General features: G+C 41.1%; 1 long non-coding RNA gene across 1 annotated transcript in view; it reads right to left on the minus strand.

Annotated features, from left to right (window-relative positions):
• LOC306815089 overlaps nucleotides 1–15,535 on the minus strand; it is a 38,096-nt gene that overhangs the window by 2,891 nt on the left and 19,670 nt on the right. The window contains exon 2 of the long non-coding RNA XR_013777315.1: nucleotides 8,940–9,012. This is a non-coding gene — a long non-coding RNA (uncharacterized lncRNA). The remainder of the gene's footprint in view (nucleotides 1–8,939; nucleotides 9,013–15,535) is intronic.

Below are 15,535 nucleotides of genomic sequence, written 5' to 3' on the forward strand. Positions count from 1 at the left end.
TAGTGTCATCTGCAAATTTACTGATGGAAGACTCAATGCCCTCATCCATGTCATCAATAAAACTACTGAACAGACCAGGCCCCAGCACAGACTCCTGGGGGACACCACTGGTGGCTGGTCACCAGCTGGGTGCAGCAGCTTTCACCACTCCCTGGGCCTGGCCATCCAGCCAGTTCATAATCCAGCACAGAGTGCTCCTGTCCAAGCCATGGACTGCCAGCTTTTTCAGGGAATGCTGCGAGAAACAGTGTCCAAGGCCTTGTTGAAATCCAGGTACACGGCATCCACAGCCTTTTCTGCATCCACCATGGGTCACCTGGTTCTAAAAAGAGACCAGGTTGCTCAAACATGACCTTCCCCTCCTAAACCTGTGCTGACTGGATCTGATGTCCTGGCCATCCCATAAGTGCTGTGTGATGGCACTGAGTATAAACTGCTCCATAACCTCACCTGGTACTGAGGCCAGGCTAACTGGCCTAAAATTACCAGGATCCTCCTTCCTACCCTTTTTATGAATGGGGATGACATTGGCCAGCTCCCAATCACCTGGAGCCTCACCAGTGAGCAGGACTGTTGGTAGATGATGGAGAGAAGCTTCACAAGCTCATCTGCCAGCTCCCTCATCAGCCTGGGATGGATCCCATCTGGTCCCATAGATTTATGAACATCCAAGGCACTCAGCAGTTCTCTGACTGCCTCCTCCTGGATAACAGGGGGACCATTGTGCTCCCTGGCACCATCTACCATCCCAGGAGGACAGCTGTCCTGAGGACAAACCATCTTCCCACTAAACACTGAGGCAAAGAAGGTAATGAGCACTTCTGCCTTCTCCTCATCTGCAGTGACTAAGTTCCCTCCCTCATCCAGTAGAGAACAAAGGTTTGCCCTTATATATCTGTAAAACATTTTTTATTATCTTTTGCAAAAGTTGCCAAATTAAGTTCAAACTGAGCTTTGAGCTCCCTAATTTTTTTTCCTGCATGCTCTAGCAACCCCCTTACGTACTTCCTGGGAGACCTGACCCTCTTTCCAAAGATGATACATCCTCTTTTTATTCCTAAGTTCCTCCAAAACCTCATTGCATATTCAGGCTGGACATTTGTGTTGTCAACTCATCTTTCATCACATAGGGAAGAAGTGTTTCTAAGGACTCCCAGTCACTTTTAGCCTGAAGTCAGCTTTAATAGCAGACTGGTGCATTGCAGTGCCCTGCAGGACTTCAGGCTGCAGTAGTGCAGCAGAAAGGAAAGCAAGACTGCTAAAGATCTATTTCAAAGAGAACCCTCAAACTGTCTCAGCCTTTTTCTGTAAGTGTTTCATCTCTAGAGCAGAACTCAACTACCAGCTTTCATTATTTTTGCAATATGTTTGTCACTCAGCTCACTGGACACTTCCACAGTGGACACTTGTCCTACTGTGTGTGTTCTGCTTGAAACAAAAGTATGTGATATTATGGGGACTGAAAGCTGAGCTTAATTTCACTTATGTGGGCCGTTCACTTAAGAGTTGGACTTGATGACCCTTGTGGGCTCCTTCCACCTCAGAACATTCTGTGATATTTTATATGTTAGCATATGACTGCAGGTTCTGTAGTGTGCACTAACAACTTTCAAAACCAAGTTTTCCATAGTAAAATGCCTAAACTCTTGTTCAACTGCTGGCAAAAGCCAAAAGAGAAACATTTGCTGAAAATGTAATCTTAAATTGCATAAATGAGAGGCCCGAGGCTTCTCTGCCTAAAGCTGTCCTGTTGCTGGTGTTAAACCTGAGTCCTCAGCATGACCACTCATTGAAGCCCAGGGCTAAATCCTACTCACTAATTCAAAAACAGAGCCCAGAAATATCTTCTCAGGCTTGAACATGATGTGCAATAGACTATATTAGATTGAGGGCACTGAATTCAAGGCATCATAGGTTCAAACTGTTTATGAAAATAGTTTTTCAACATCTCTTCTTCTTTTCCCTCCACCAACATTTGCACAACTGATCATCTAGAACAGGGTTAATAATTTCTTTTTAGTGTTTTTTTTTTCTTTTGTAAATAAAGTTCATTTTTATGCCTGAGGATTTCTCTGACATAGCTCAGCATGGGGTCATGAAAGGTGTATGGCAGGAAGATGGAATCTCTAGGAATGTTTTCCCAAGTCAAACAGGGAACAGAACTCCTACCTATGATGTAGTGCCAGCACCAAGTAGGTGTCCTTTCTGTATACTCTCCCTCCACTGTTTGGTGCCTCTCTGCCTGGAAGATGAGCAGGGCAACACTAACTCCTCTACCTCACTACTCTTTAAAATTACCACTTGGAGTTTTGATTTTTGTGTTGGTACTTAACTGAAAATGAGCAATAAAGGGCCATATAAGTGAAAGTGGGAATTATATGTACTAATGAATTTTGGGTTAAAGTTACCCCTTTTGCCTTTCTTGAATGCATCAAAGGCTAACCAGGTAACTTGCTGACCCTATAAACTCCATGTCCAGCCTGCTCAGGTAGAAATTAAAAAAAGAACAGGTGATGGAAGAGTAATAAAATAACAGTGTCTAGAATCAGCCTTCTCCACTCTCTTTTTTGATTATTTCTTTCTTGTGCTTCTGTGGTAGTTACAGAGCAGATCAGTGACCTTAGGATTGCTGGAACTGCTTATAGGTTCCTACAAAAATCACTGCAGGAGGGGTGGCCTCACCTTCATGTCAGGCAATTGTTTTTGAGAAATAAATAAAACTACCAAACAAAGGTGTTTTTCCTCCAGAAGCCAGACACATGTCCTGCTCTCTGTCCCACCTCTTCTGGACATCATGTTGCCTCTTTCCCCTTTTCTGCTGCAACTGCATTGCAGATACCTCCACAAAGATCAGTTGTGGTATAACTAATTACATCGTGAAATTAGTTGTGCTCATTTTCAGATTCTGCCAACTTAATATTCTTGCTGTAGACACAAGACTGAAAAATACATTAGAAAGCCTAAGTTAGATAAGTTCACTTAAGGTGTTCACTTGATGGTGCACATGAAAGAAAATCTTCCAACTGAAGACTCAGAACAAGAAATTAAACACAGTCTTTCAGTTTTTGCAGCTGAAAGATATCAGTGGCTAATTGCAAGTTTCTGTCAGCATTCCAAAACGAAAATACCAGGACTGAGAGGGAGGAAGGATAGAGTTTTGATTCTACAGGCCCAGTGAGGGTCCATGGAAGTCCCATGGAATCTGTCCTCCACACCAGAGCCTTTCTCTTTGCCCAGCAGTCACCCTGAGCCACACAATTGAATCACATCACTTGTCCTCCATTTTTACTGATAGAGTAGATTGAGATACTCTTTTGCTTTCTTCCATCAAACAAATAAACAAAGACAAACAAACAAACAAAAAATAAAACCAGTCACTGCCTTAAGGCTGAGAGGACCAGATGCTTAAAGACTGCCAATCCTTTCTTTGGTGAAAGAGCATTGCTTGATGAAACCTAATATTATGTTTGTACTGTATTCAGGGGATTATTTAATAGCAGTATAAACCTGCAACATAGCATTTGAATACATTTGAAATGTATACGTCCCTTTTAAAATGAAAACATAACTATTGAGAACAATAAGTAGGTTTATAGCAACAGCTCTAACATTTATTCTGTGTACAAAATCAGGACAGCTTCAGGCTAAATTTTTCTGTCATTAGTATGTTGGCTGTTTGAATGTAAAATAAGTCAGTCTTTATGCAAAAATTAAGTCCTTTCCACAGTATTAAAGGATTACAAGGTTGTGTTTCTCAGGTGTTCAAAAACTTGAAAATAGTAAACTCAGAAAATCAAAGTCTATATTTTAAATCATTAATTGCAAACATCTACATTTAAAACATTCTTGAATCTATGATGCAAATAAATCTGATCTAGGAGGAGTAATGATCATAAATGAGGGTGAAACCATTCTCTTTCATCAAGAAGTCTACATCTTTGGTTGACTGTAAACGTACCAAGAAGGGAAAATATTTTGCTGAGTTTTGGGGGGAGGTTTGTTCAGGTTGTTCCTAAAAGGGTGAAATATTTTTCCTCTCTGTTTCCACTGCATACTAGCACTGAAACAGTATTAATGCACTGAAGGCTCCTTTGAAGTGTTCCCCTTTAGGTATCATTCGATGGTACCATGTCACAGATTCCTTTCACTGAGTAAAGCAGTGATTTAAAGAGATTCTTTTACTGTAATAGAATTTTGTTCTGTTACGTTAGTCTGTGATGCTTATATTCATACCTGTGTTTTAAAACTCAGTGATGCAGGAGGAATAGGAGGCTGAAATAAAAGACAAATTGGATCTCTGAGACAGGGGATCTAAATCAAAGCCTTCATTTTGACTCAAGGAAACAACATTCTGCTTAAGGTAAATTTTGGACTCTAAGCAGACACCAGTAGTGTCAGAGTTGAGAACTCTTTTGATGGAAGTCTGAAGGAAATCAAACGAGCTGTAGTGAACCTAAAAAATACCTGCAGGGGAAGCACACATAATCCAACTGTAATATTTTCATGATAGTCATGTCCAACATTACATGGACAATTTCTTTCTGGAAGAAGCAAACCCAAAATCTTAAACAACCTGAACAAAAAATGAGAATGTTTTAAGCTGTTTAGATTATTTGTGCTGCAGGTTACTGACCTGCAACACACTGTGTGTCTGTGATAAAGAACAGCAAGGATTCCATTTCAAATCTCCTTTTGCAGAGGAACTGAAAGCTGGTTATTCTGAGGCTAATATGCATACTCAAATTAATGATTTAGTGACAATCCAGAGGTGAGATGCTCCCAGTTTCCATAGGTAGGGGGGAGAAGTGGGCATGGAACATGTGTCAGTACTACTTCATAATACTTCGTTCATTTGTGTTTCAATGTAATTTATACTCATCTCTCACAAACATTTATATGTCCTTTTGACTGGAGTTCTATAATAAAAAAAAAGGACTGCCCTTGCTCTGCAGTTAATACCTTCCAAGTTATAAATGGAATAGGCTTTGAATTAAGGTCTGTTGATTAAATCTAAAGACTTTTATGCTACCGTAACCAGTATGAATAATATTAATATTTGCTGAATCATAATTAGGTTTCAAAGATGTATTTACACTTGCATTTTCCATCAGACTAGCATGGCATATGCCCTTAAATTTGTCCTCACAACTGCTTGAGAGCACATACGTTAATGCTTGAGGCTCTCCCCTCCACTGAGAATGTTTGCAAGGCAGACACCTAGTGAACAACTGTGGATGGAATTTTTATATCCTGCTGTAACAGCAGTCATCAATTGACTGTAGATCACAGACTATAAACTCTGTTTATTACTAGAAAAGTTATATGTGTAAGCACCATTTATCCAATCTCTTTAAGTATTTCAACACAGAAAAAAAATAAAGCTCCAAAGGAAACCCAGGCCCTGGAAACACATCAACCACCTGATCTTATCAGAGACCTGTCATTTCTACCAGTCTCTGTCCCCTCAAGGAGGGACTGCACTCTGCAGCATCTGAGTTCCTTTGAGAAAAAAGAGCCAAAGACAGAATAGGCAATATAAAATCCTCCTTCTGTGAGTGTTGTTATATAAAATTTTGATGTCACTGTGGAAAAATCTTTGCAGAAGTTAATGCTACCAGGTGATTTTCTAAGTACCAGTAAGCTTTCCTGGACACCCTCACTCATTAGAAGATGAGATTTACATAGCATTCAGGCCACTGCTGTAGTGTTAAATCACTCCTGTTGGGACATATCTTGGTAACCTGGAACTCTGTGCATTGTGGAGGGAGGCAGGTAGAGTCCCACCATTCTGGTTAAATTCACAGTGCTGCTGTGCGAAGAATCTTGTGCTAGCCAGTTTACAATGAAACTATTCTTAACTCAAGCCACATCGAAGTAAAATGCAAGTAAAATCATTCATTGCATAGAAGCAGCTACAGAGACCTAAATGAAGAATGAAGGAAAAAGCACTTCTAAATTACTTATGGCTAAATTCAATCAGAAGTGGTTTTGCTCCCCCACTGGCCGACTGACTCATGACTTTTCCTAACACTTTGATAGAGAATTTCTGCTTTCTCATTTTAATGAGTAAAAGTTTCTTACAGCACATTCTGGTGTGTACCAACAACTTGGCCTTCTGTACAGCCAAGACAGACTACAAACCTCTTTACAAACCTTGGCATTTTTTTCCTGTTCATTAAATGATCTGCCTTTTCCTCTCTGCTAAAATAGTTTCACTTCCTTCAGGAAGTAAAGTTTTTTAACTCAGTCAATTTCTGTGCTTAATTAACTCTCGCCTAACAAATTAATCTCTCTCCTTTTAGTATGTAACTCATTCTAGATCTTCACTTATGAAATGTCTTTGCTGCTAAATCTTTTATGAATCACACTGTGAGGACAGCAGATTTGGGGTAATCCCCAACAACACGTCATGTCTGAGCACATTGAATGCAGCATCCACTCCATGTGCAGTATTTCATGGCCATTTGGTCATCCACATCTGATTCTCCTTTACAGAAGGGTCATTCCTTCAGAAAGAAATATCAATAAAAATATTCCTTCAGTGACAAAATATCACTGGTGAGGTACTCTAATGATTGCCTTCCAAAAGGTTAAAATTCTGCCAGCCACTCTTAGAGATAATATCCCCTTGTTATCTTCCATTTCTACCTCTCCTCATTTCTTACTAAATGGTACCTGCGCACCATTGCATTTATTTTGGATTTCTTGGGTTTGTGTTACCTTTTTTCTTATGAGAGCTCATAAGGTGTGTTAAAGTACATTATGCTTCTATGGAAATACAACAATTACAGTTGTAGTAGGAGCAGCACCTCTGTCTTGAAGAATGTCATCTGTTATGCCCTGTGGCTCACATCTAATTAGGGTTCTTTTTCTATATCACTTTCCTTACTTTGAAAATTAATAGACTTCATAGTGCACTGGGAAGCTAGAAGGAAGCAGAGGGTCACTAAAGAGATGATCTGAAATAGTCCAGCACACCCTTAGGACAAACTTCAGAGATACTACTGAGCACCAGCAGCTTAGGAGGAAGAAAAATCAACTCCCTAAAACAAAAGTTGAGTAAAGAGCACAAAGACCTTAAAAATCAATGTGCTATAACTTCTGCTACAAATCAGCCTGGTCAACTCTGTACCAATGGGCTGGCTGCTACTGGATAGCTCATAAGAGTTCACAATCATAAAAAGGGAAATTCTGTGCTAAAAGTGAGTTTAAAAATTTGGAATAATGCAGAGTTTCTGACAAGGAGGATCAGAGAAGTGGGCAGTGAGCAGACATACTCCCTGCCTGTTCAGCCATTAGAGAAAGTTGATTCCTTTGACAGGGTACTTTGCCAGCTCTGACTCACCTGGCCAGGCCATTTTGGAGTAATTAGGACAATTTCACAGTAGTCCCACTCTTGCTGCTGCACCTTGGAAGTGGCAGCAGCTGAGAGTGTTGCAGAATAGATAACAAAAGAAAAAATGCAGGTGTGGTGGTTTCTGCTGGTGCACATGCATGTTAGAACACAGAGAACTACTCTAAGGCAAAAGTGGCATTTTTAGACATCAAGCACAGAGATAACTAGTGTCAGGGGAAAGGATGGTGTTGCTTGGTGGGAGAATTTAGGTGGAAATTATTAGATGAAAGTTGTAAGTGAGGAAAGAACAATGCCTAGGAATTCTAAATTTCCCAATCAAAGCCAATGGGTATTTTCAGCACATTTTGGTAGGAAAAAACATTTGGATTATATTTCATTAAGAATTTTATATTCTTTGTTACAAGATTTGCAATAATTATTTGTTATAGCTTGGCTCTAGCTTAACATACCTGGGCATCTGCCACCACATGATTGTCCCACTCAGAAGAATAATTGTGGGAGAGTGGAGAACCTCAGCAATCATCTTTTATAAAATTACTGTCTTTTTCCTTAGTGCTTCCTCTCCCACTCTATCTGTCCCTGATAAAAGCAAATATCTTTATATTTTCACAGCTGCTGCTCAGCACATCTTGACCTCCAATGTGCTGCTGAGAGTATTGGTGTAGGCCATTAAAAAACTTGGAGATTTGGATGAAGCACAAAAATTCCCAGCTGATGAATTCTAGACAAATTTGTTGTGTGATTTTTTTTTTCATTATGCCTTTAATCAACCTATTTGTACACAATTCTTTTCAGGCATAGCAATGAAACTGTGTTTAATATAGATTAACAGGAATTCTGCCAAACCTCAACAGAATGTGAAGCAGAAGTGTCATCAGGTACAGGATGACCAGTTTCAACTTCACTTCTAAACTAACTTGTATAACAGTGCAGCAAAAGACACATTTCTGCACCCAAAAATGCTTTACAAGCATGGCTGTGCTTTTTCTCACAATTTTCTCGTGGTTGCCACGAAAAACTTGCACTGTCTGGAAGAGGAAACATTCAAGGGCATATAATCAGGCATTAATTTCAAAAGCTTCTAAAATTCCACAGTTCCTCCATGTCTAGAACAAGTGTTTTAGTTCAGTAATTCAGAGCTTTCCTTTGAGGGGAAAAATCAGAGAAAAGAAAAAAAAGAAAGAACAGAACAGCAACACCAAAACCAAAACTACCTAATTCAGGATTGGTAAGTTTCACGTAGTTCATATCAGTTTTACCAAAACATTCTAAAAAAATAATAGAATAGCAGAATTAAATAGGAGACCGAAGAGGCAAAGGTAACAAAAGAGGATTTTCACTTTAAAAAATTACCAAAAAGAGCAACAATTCACAGGAGTTCTAGACAGTTCCCATGGAAGTCCCAACACTACAGCAAAATCATGTTGCTCAAAGGAGGGTTCAGAATATGGCAACACAGCAGAAGTTAGACTGATGGAGGGATGAAGAGAAAAAGGGTGAAGATTTTTACAGACACGTTTGAATCAAGTACCAGGCGAGTCTTTAGGCAGAAGCAGGGGCTGAGGGGAATTTTGCTAAATACCTGTTCTCCAGTGTGTTGAACTCCAGCACCTGACTATTTGGATCCCAAGATCTTCATCATCATATCTTGTTGCCTAAAATTAGAAAATAGAGGGATGGCTTATCCACCATGCAACTGGTTTGCAAAGGAAGGAACAAACTGCAGACCTGGTGTTGAAATGGTTGTCGTGCCCTCACAACCCACGTAAGTTACCATCCCCAGGCCATGCTTTGCTTACTCAACATACAGAAAAAGGAATAAATACTGTGTTTGGCATGACTGTACGTGCTTCTGATGACATTCTTCTAAAGACAACCTGGTACACTGAGTTCCAGTGAGGGCATTGATACATAATACAAAAAGATCCCAGTGGTTTCTAAAGGCAACAGGCAAGGGAATCTTATGAACTCAGAAATGAACAGGGAAATCTAGAAAATCAATCCTTCAGCAAGTAATGCAAGGGGTTTGTGCCAAACCTAAGGACTCTGGAGATCATGCTGAAATTCACAGCAGGAACACTGCTGAGAGAATACTGAAAGAAACACTGAAATACAAAGCACTGCAAGGAGAAGTGTCTGTGTGGGCAGTAATTCACCAGAAACAAGAAGTCTGCAGCCCCAGGAGCAGGGACACTGAGGGAGCTTGGTGTGCTGCCCTGGGAGGGGCAGGAAATGAAGGATGGAGTGGCACAAAGGGGTTGTGGTCATGCTCTGCTTAAAACAATGCAGCCAATGGGAGCTAAGCCAAGGAAGGGTCCAAGCAGTGACCAGAAGTAGAACTTGGCTTCATTTACTCCAAAATGCATCTTGTTTTTCACGCTCCCTCATATGCCAACAAAATAAAACCTGCATATGCATTGCCTGTATGAATAAAGCCCCTCAAACTCCACCTGGTCAAGAAATGACACCAGTTAGAACTTTACCTTTTTCCCGTTCTCAAAGTAAACCATAGACATGTGACTTAAGAGGGAAAAGAAGTCAGAGGAGACTCCACCTTTCTGTTCTGGGGCCATGTAAGGGCTGTGCTCTCCCATAAGGGGGCCTATAGAATAAGCTTCATTCTGTGGTGATACTACTGACTTACCCTTTCTGATACCAGTGCCATGGCAATTTCTGACCCATCTTCTGTCACACCAATCAATAAATCACACTGTTCATGAAATATCACATTGAACATGACCCGACTTACAGAACTAAGTTGGTTCTAATCAGAAATGGAGCCAGCCACACTCTGCTCTCTGAGGTCCAGCTGGAGCAGAGCACAGGCGGGGTATATTCTGCCAAATTTCACACTCTAAAAATATTTTCCTTGAAAGTGTATGATTTAATTCATTTGGGTATTTGGACAGACACATAATACACAAGAAAAGGAAGATCTTGCTGCCTCTGGGCCCACTGTCTACATCAGCTCTGCTCTGAAGTTTTCCCAGGGAGTAGCTTTTTGGCCTCCTGAGCTCTTCAGTTTCCCTTTCCACATGAGACAGAAGGCATATGTACAATCTGTATGTTTTCAGTATGGGCTTTGCCCCTTCCTGGAGGCAGGGCGAAGCAGAACTCTCTACAAAGGGAATACAGTCTTTTTTACAGCCCCACCAGGACAAAAGCACCAAGCTGCAAAACATGGCAGTCACACCAGAGAAAAAGTTGTCACTACTCTGGGAACCTGCTGGTCACATAAATGCAGAACATTGTGTGAGGAAACCACAGACATACAGTTAGGCTTCATAAAGGAAGGTAAATCCAGCTCCCTCCAACTACTGTGAGCTGATCAAGGTTCAGTTCAGCTCCCACTCCCAAATTTGAGACCCTTCCAAAGACAGAATGGGAAACTGAGATGGAAATTGCTTTCAGATTTGTGCTAATTTTATCACTAAATGGTTTTCCTTTTTTCACAAAGCAAAATGGAACTCACACACCTCATCCAGATTTTTGTGGTGTTTTGGGTCAGTTCTAGATAGATCTATCTCACAACTGTCTCCAGCCTGAAGTCCTATCACTGCTGTTTTTTGACATTTGAATCCAATTCCTCCAAGTACCTAGACCTGAGAAGATCTTGGTATCTGCTGGCTTTATTAGGGCAGTGATGATGCTTATGTTGCTACACTTCTTTCAGACTGGACTTTCCAAAGTTCAGTTTCCTTGTCCAGATGAAAACAATGACACTCACTGACAACATAGAACTCAAAGCATCTAGAATGGAGGAATAGTGTGATTTTCTGCTTTTTTCTTAGTGCTATAATACTGCTGTCCATGTTTAGCTCAGTGGATTATAAAGTACTCCTTTTCAGATGCAAACTTTGGTTATTACCCTGCTGGCTGAATTCATGCCCCAGGTATTCAGGTGTTCTTTCTTTGCTCAAGTCTTAAACCTCACACCCACAATTCAGAGCTACAGTGAATTTAACAATACAAAACAATGATTGCACAGACTTAACTGACACTGTGTAATTGCATTAGGAAAAAGAAGTATAGCACAAAAATGTTTTGTTGCACCCATCAATGAGCTGCCTTTATAGAATTCCTTAATCTACTAAGCATTTCTAAATGGGTTTACTCTAACTCTCCTTCAAATCTTGAATTTATGACTGCAGTTTTAATGGACTTATTCACTGAATTCTGGGTGTTCTGAACAGGTTCAACTAAAACATTTATTTTAAATAAGTGTAAATTATACACGTATATTTGTTTTCTTCATAGGATACTGTTTCAGTTTATTACAAAATAGACTTTTTCCCATTGCTCTGCTATGTCAGTTTGTCTGTTATGGATATAGCTGATTAAACTTCAATAATTTAAGTAGAGTTTGCGTTCTCCCTGTTGAGCTTTTATGTTTGATACATTTCACACTTTGATTTACTGCAGACAAATGTAATGTGTGCTTCAAAATTGTCTTCTAGTGTTTTCCATGCTCTTTACTTTTGTATTATCACTACTGGTTGCTAACAGCTTTTAAAAAGAGGAATTGGATGTTCTACAGTTTTTAGTTTTTTGATTATAGGACTCATAAGAATTTGGTTCATTGCTCTTTGCAAGAACATCTATGGCTCTTTGAGCTCTGTGTTACTCCATTCCTTTTGTCCAGAAAAAGCAGATAATTATATTTTTATATTATTAGTATATTTTTCATATATCTTCATATTTATTTATTAATTTAATATTTAATATGTTAATTATTAATACTGAGGTGACAACCTGCAGATCTTCTCAGTTTTTTTCCAAACAATTCACCAAACAATCAGTACCTGAAGGCCACTGACATGACAATGAGTCAAGTCAGCACTTTTTAAAAATCAAAATTTTCCATGTAGCCCAAATCAAAACTGAGACTTTCAGTACTGCATTACAGGGGTTTTGTTTTCGAACAGAGGCTCAGATGAACTAGTAAGGACTGACTTCTGACAAAATGACCTGTCTCTCCATCCCTCCTGCTGCCTGGACCATCCAAGAAGCTGTGGAGCTCCTCGGGGAAGAGACTTTTTGGCTTGTGAATCAAAGAGGTGTCCAGGCACCATGGCTGCATTCACAATTGCTCCGTGCTCAGTAGCTTCTAGTCCAGTCTGGCAAGATCCCAGACACAGCTTATGATTGATGAAGCCCGAATTTCAGGAAAGCATCCAGGATTTTTCACCTCAGCTAACATTTTGGAAACAGAGACATATCAGCAGAGTACAGCTACCTGAAAATTTGGCTCTTTCTATGACATTCCATGTCTTGGTAGCTGGAGAATACTAGACAGAGCTAAACAGAAATTATCTTGTTTCTAAAAGAAAGCTGAAATTAGGAAATATCATTTAAGGGGAGCCAGTTATGGTACCTACACATTTCATTCATGAAATCAGAATAGCCTGAAGGAAGAAGGAGAAAAACTGGGAATTACTGCAGGAAGATGAAGAAACTGCTTTCTCCTACATCCTCAATTAACCTTCCATGGATCACTGGCTACAGGCTGTGATTTGTTACTGTTATGGGTTATGTTTTGACTAGCTCCTCTCCCTACCCCCCACCATGGAGCTGCCGGCCCCTCCCCCGGGCTGTTTTATCTAGCCGGGTGTTTTTCGGCTTTTGGGGCTTTTTGCCGCTGCTCCTGCTGCTGCTTCTGCTGCTGCTGCTTGCCGCTGCTTCTGCTGCCCCCCTGCCCCCCTTCCCTCCGCTGCTTCAGCTGCTTTTCCCCCCCCGGCTGCCTAAACTGCCCCTCTCCCTTCCCCCCCCCATCCCTAAGGTTTGCACCGGCTCCAGAGGACACGGATCTGAACTTCGGAGACCACCTCTGGAAGTCTGCCAAAGAAGCTCTGCTGCCCTTCCCGGCGAAGATCTGCCGAGTTCATCTCAATCTGGGTCTGTGCTGGGAAGTGTTTCTTTTGTATTTTGTTAATAAAAAAGTTTTTTCCACTTTCCCCTGAAGAAAATTCTTTCCGAGCTTGGTGAAGGAAGGAATTGTAAGGGGGGGAGGGGACCCTTTGGAGGTCTTTTTTCCTAAAATTTGTCCCAAACTTGGACAAATTAATTTGGTGGCCCGTACGGGGAAACCAGAAAAGTGGAAAAAAACTTTATTCTAATAATATTTTGTTTGCAACTGTTGGTATTGGTATGTCTATTGAATCCAGAATGTCTTTTGTTGTGGGAGCCTGCCTGTATGGGTGGTTATTAAGTTTCTTTGAAGTGTTAATACCGTTGTGGTCGTTGGGCTTGTTTACCTATCCAGAGATAGCTCCGGTGCTCTCTTTAATACGAAGTTTTTGTATTAAAGGGGTATTAACCAAAATACTCATCGGGCTAGGCTTGGTGATAATGGCATATAAGAGATTTATAAGAATGTTAGAATCGGCTTCAGGAATATATAAATCATGGCTTGTGTTATTTCTTAGAGGAGAAGCAGGAAAAGAGGATTTTCTGCCTTTATTTCCTTTCCTCTCCTCTGAATTAGTTACATCTGTATTAGAAAATATTCAGACCTCCCTGAATATTAAGGACATTATCTTTTTGGCAGTTAATTTGTTAAGTCTTTGTTGCACCATTTGCAGTTTATACAAAATTAAGGCCGAGATTTCTAAAGGGGCTGGGAGGACTCCTGATTTGGAAGTCAAGCTGGGCAGGAGGAATCTTGAGTGGAATGGCAAATGGGAGAAAATGGGCCAGATTTTAAAGGAGTTTTCTGACCCCATAATTTGGGAATTCCCATCAGAACAGATTCAAAATCCGATTGAGGTTGCAAGGTACTTAAAGGGGAAGTGTCAGGATGGTTCTAAAGAGAAAAGGATTATTGCAGTGAGCTGGGCCCTGGCACATGCATATCGTACCCTGCTAGGCACGATAGAGCAGGAGACAGAGGAGAGGGAACAGGGAGATAAATTATCCCCTATCCCAGTGACTCAAGTTGCAGCCAACCCCCTAGGCCAAAACCCAGCAGCTAAACTGGAGAACAAGCCCCAACCAATGGCTGTGGCTACTAGTACGAGAAGTGGGAAATGCACCAAGAAGACTGATAGGCTAGTGGAAGATGATGATGATGATGATGCTGGAGAGGGACCTTCAACACCTCCTGATGTAAAATCAGGAGTTAAAACAAGTGATGGAAGAGCAGAGACTAATAATGAATCCCTTTCCCTGAAGGATCTTCGTGGTTTAAGAAAAGATTACACCCGGAGACCTGATGAATCTATTATTTGCTGGCTGGTTCGTCTCTGGGATGCAGCAGGGGAGGCCACGGTTTTGGATGGCTCTGAGGCGAGACATTTGGGGTCTCTGTCTCATGATCCTGTTATCGACCAAGGTGTGATGAGGGGAGCTAACCCTCAAAGCCTTTGGGCACGGGTCCTGGATAGCGTGGCACAAAGATATCTCTGTGCAGATGACTTATATGTGCAGCAGACCCGATGGAAAACCATAGAGCAGGGGGTCCAACGCCTCAGGGAAATGGCAGTAGCAGAAATTATTTTTTCAGATGACGTAACAACTAGAAATCCAGACCTGGTACCATGTACACCGGTGATGTGGAGAAAACTTGTGCGGCTTGGGCCACCTGAATATGCGTCTGCCTTAGCGATAATGAAGAGAGATGAGGTGTATGAGACAGTACTCGATATGGCAAAGAAGCTTCGTGCATATGCGGATGCAGTACATGGCCCGACTCATGCTAGAATTGCAGCTGTGGAAACACGCTTGCGAGACTTAGAAGATAAAATAGAGAAAAATCATCGGAAACTCAGGGAGGAGATTAAGGAGGACCTCCTCCAAATTTCAGCTGTACAGATTAGAGACCCTGGTACCCAACGCAGACGTTCCCCCAGTTGGGAGAGGAGGTACACTCCCCGAGCTGAATTGTGGTTTTTCTTGCGAGATTCTGGAGAGAACATGAGAAAATGGGATGGGAAGCCTACGGCTGCTCTGGCAAAACGAGTGCGGGATTTGAAGGAAAGAAAGATTGAAAGAGGAAGTTCCACCAGAAGGAAAGCCGCTCCTGTCTCTCGCAGCCAAAGTGCTGAACGTGATACTGATAATGACATGTCTGATCCTCTTGAGGGAACTTCTAAGATGTATGCCCCAGAAAAGAAGAACACAGGCACAACAAGCAGGTAGATCAGGCTGCACAGATAGAGGTCTCAAAGATAGACTTAGATT

This window comes from Erithacus rubecula (genome assembly GCF_903797595.1).
Source record: "Erithacus rubecula genome assembly, contig: SUPER_Z_unloc_8, whole genome shotgun sequence".
In the NCBI taxonomy this organism is placed as follows: domain Eukaryota; kingdom Metazoa; phylum Chordata; class Aves; order Passeriformes; family Muscicapidae; genus Erithacus; species Erithacus rubecula.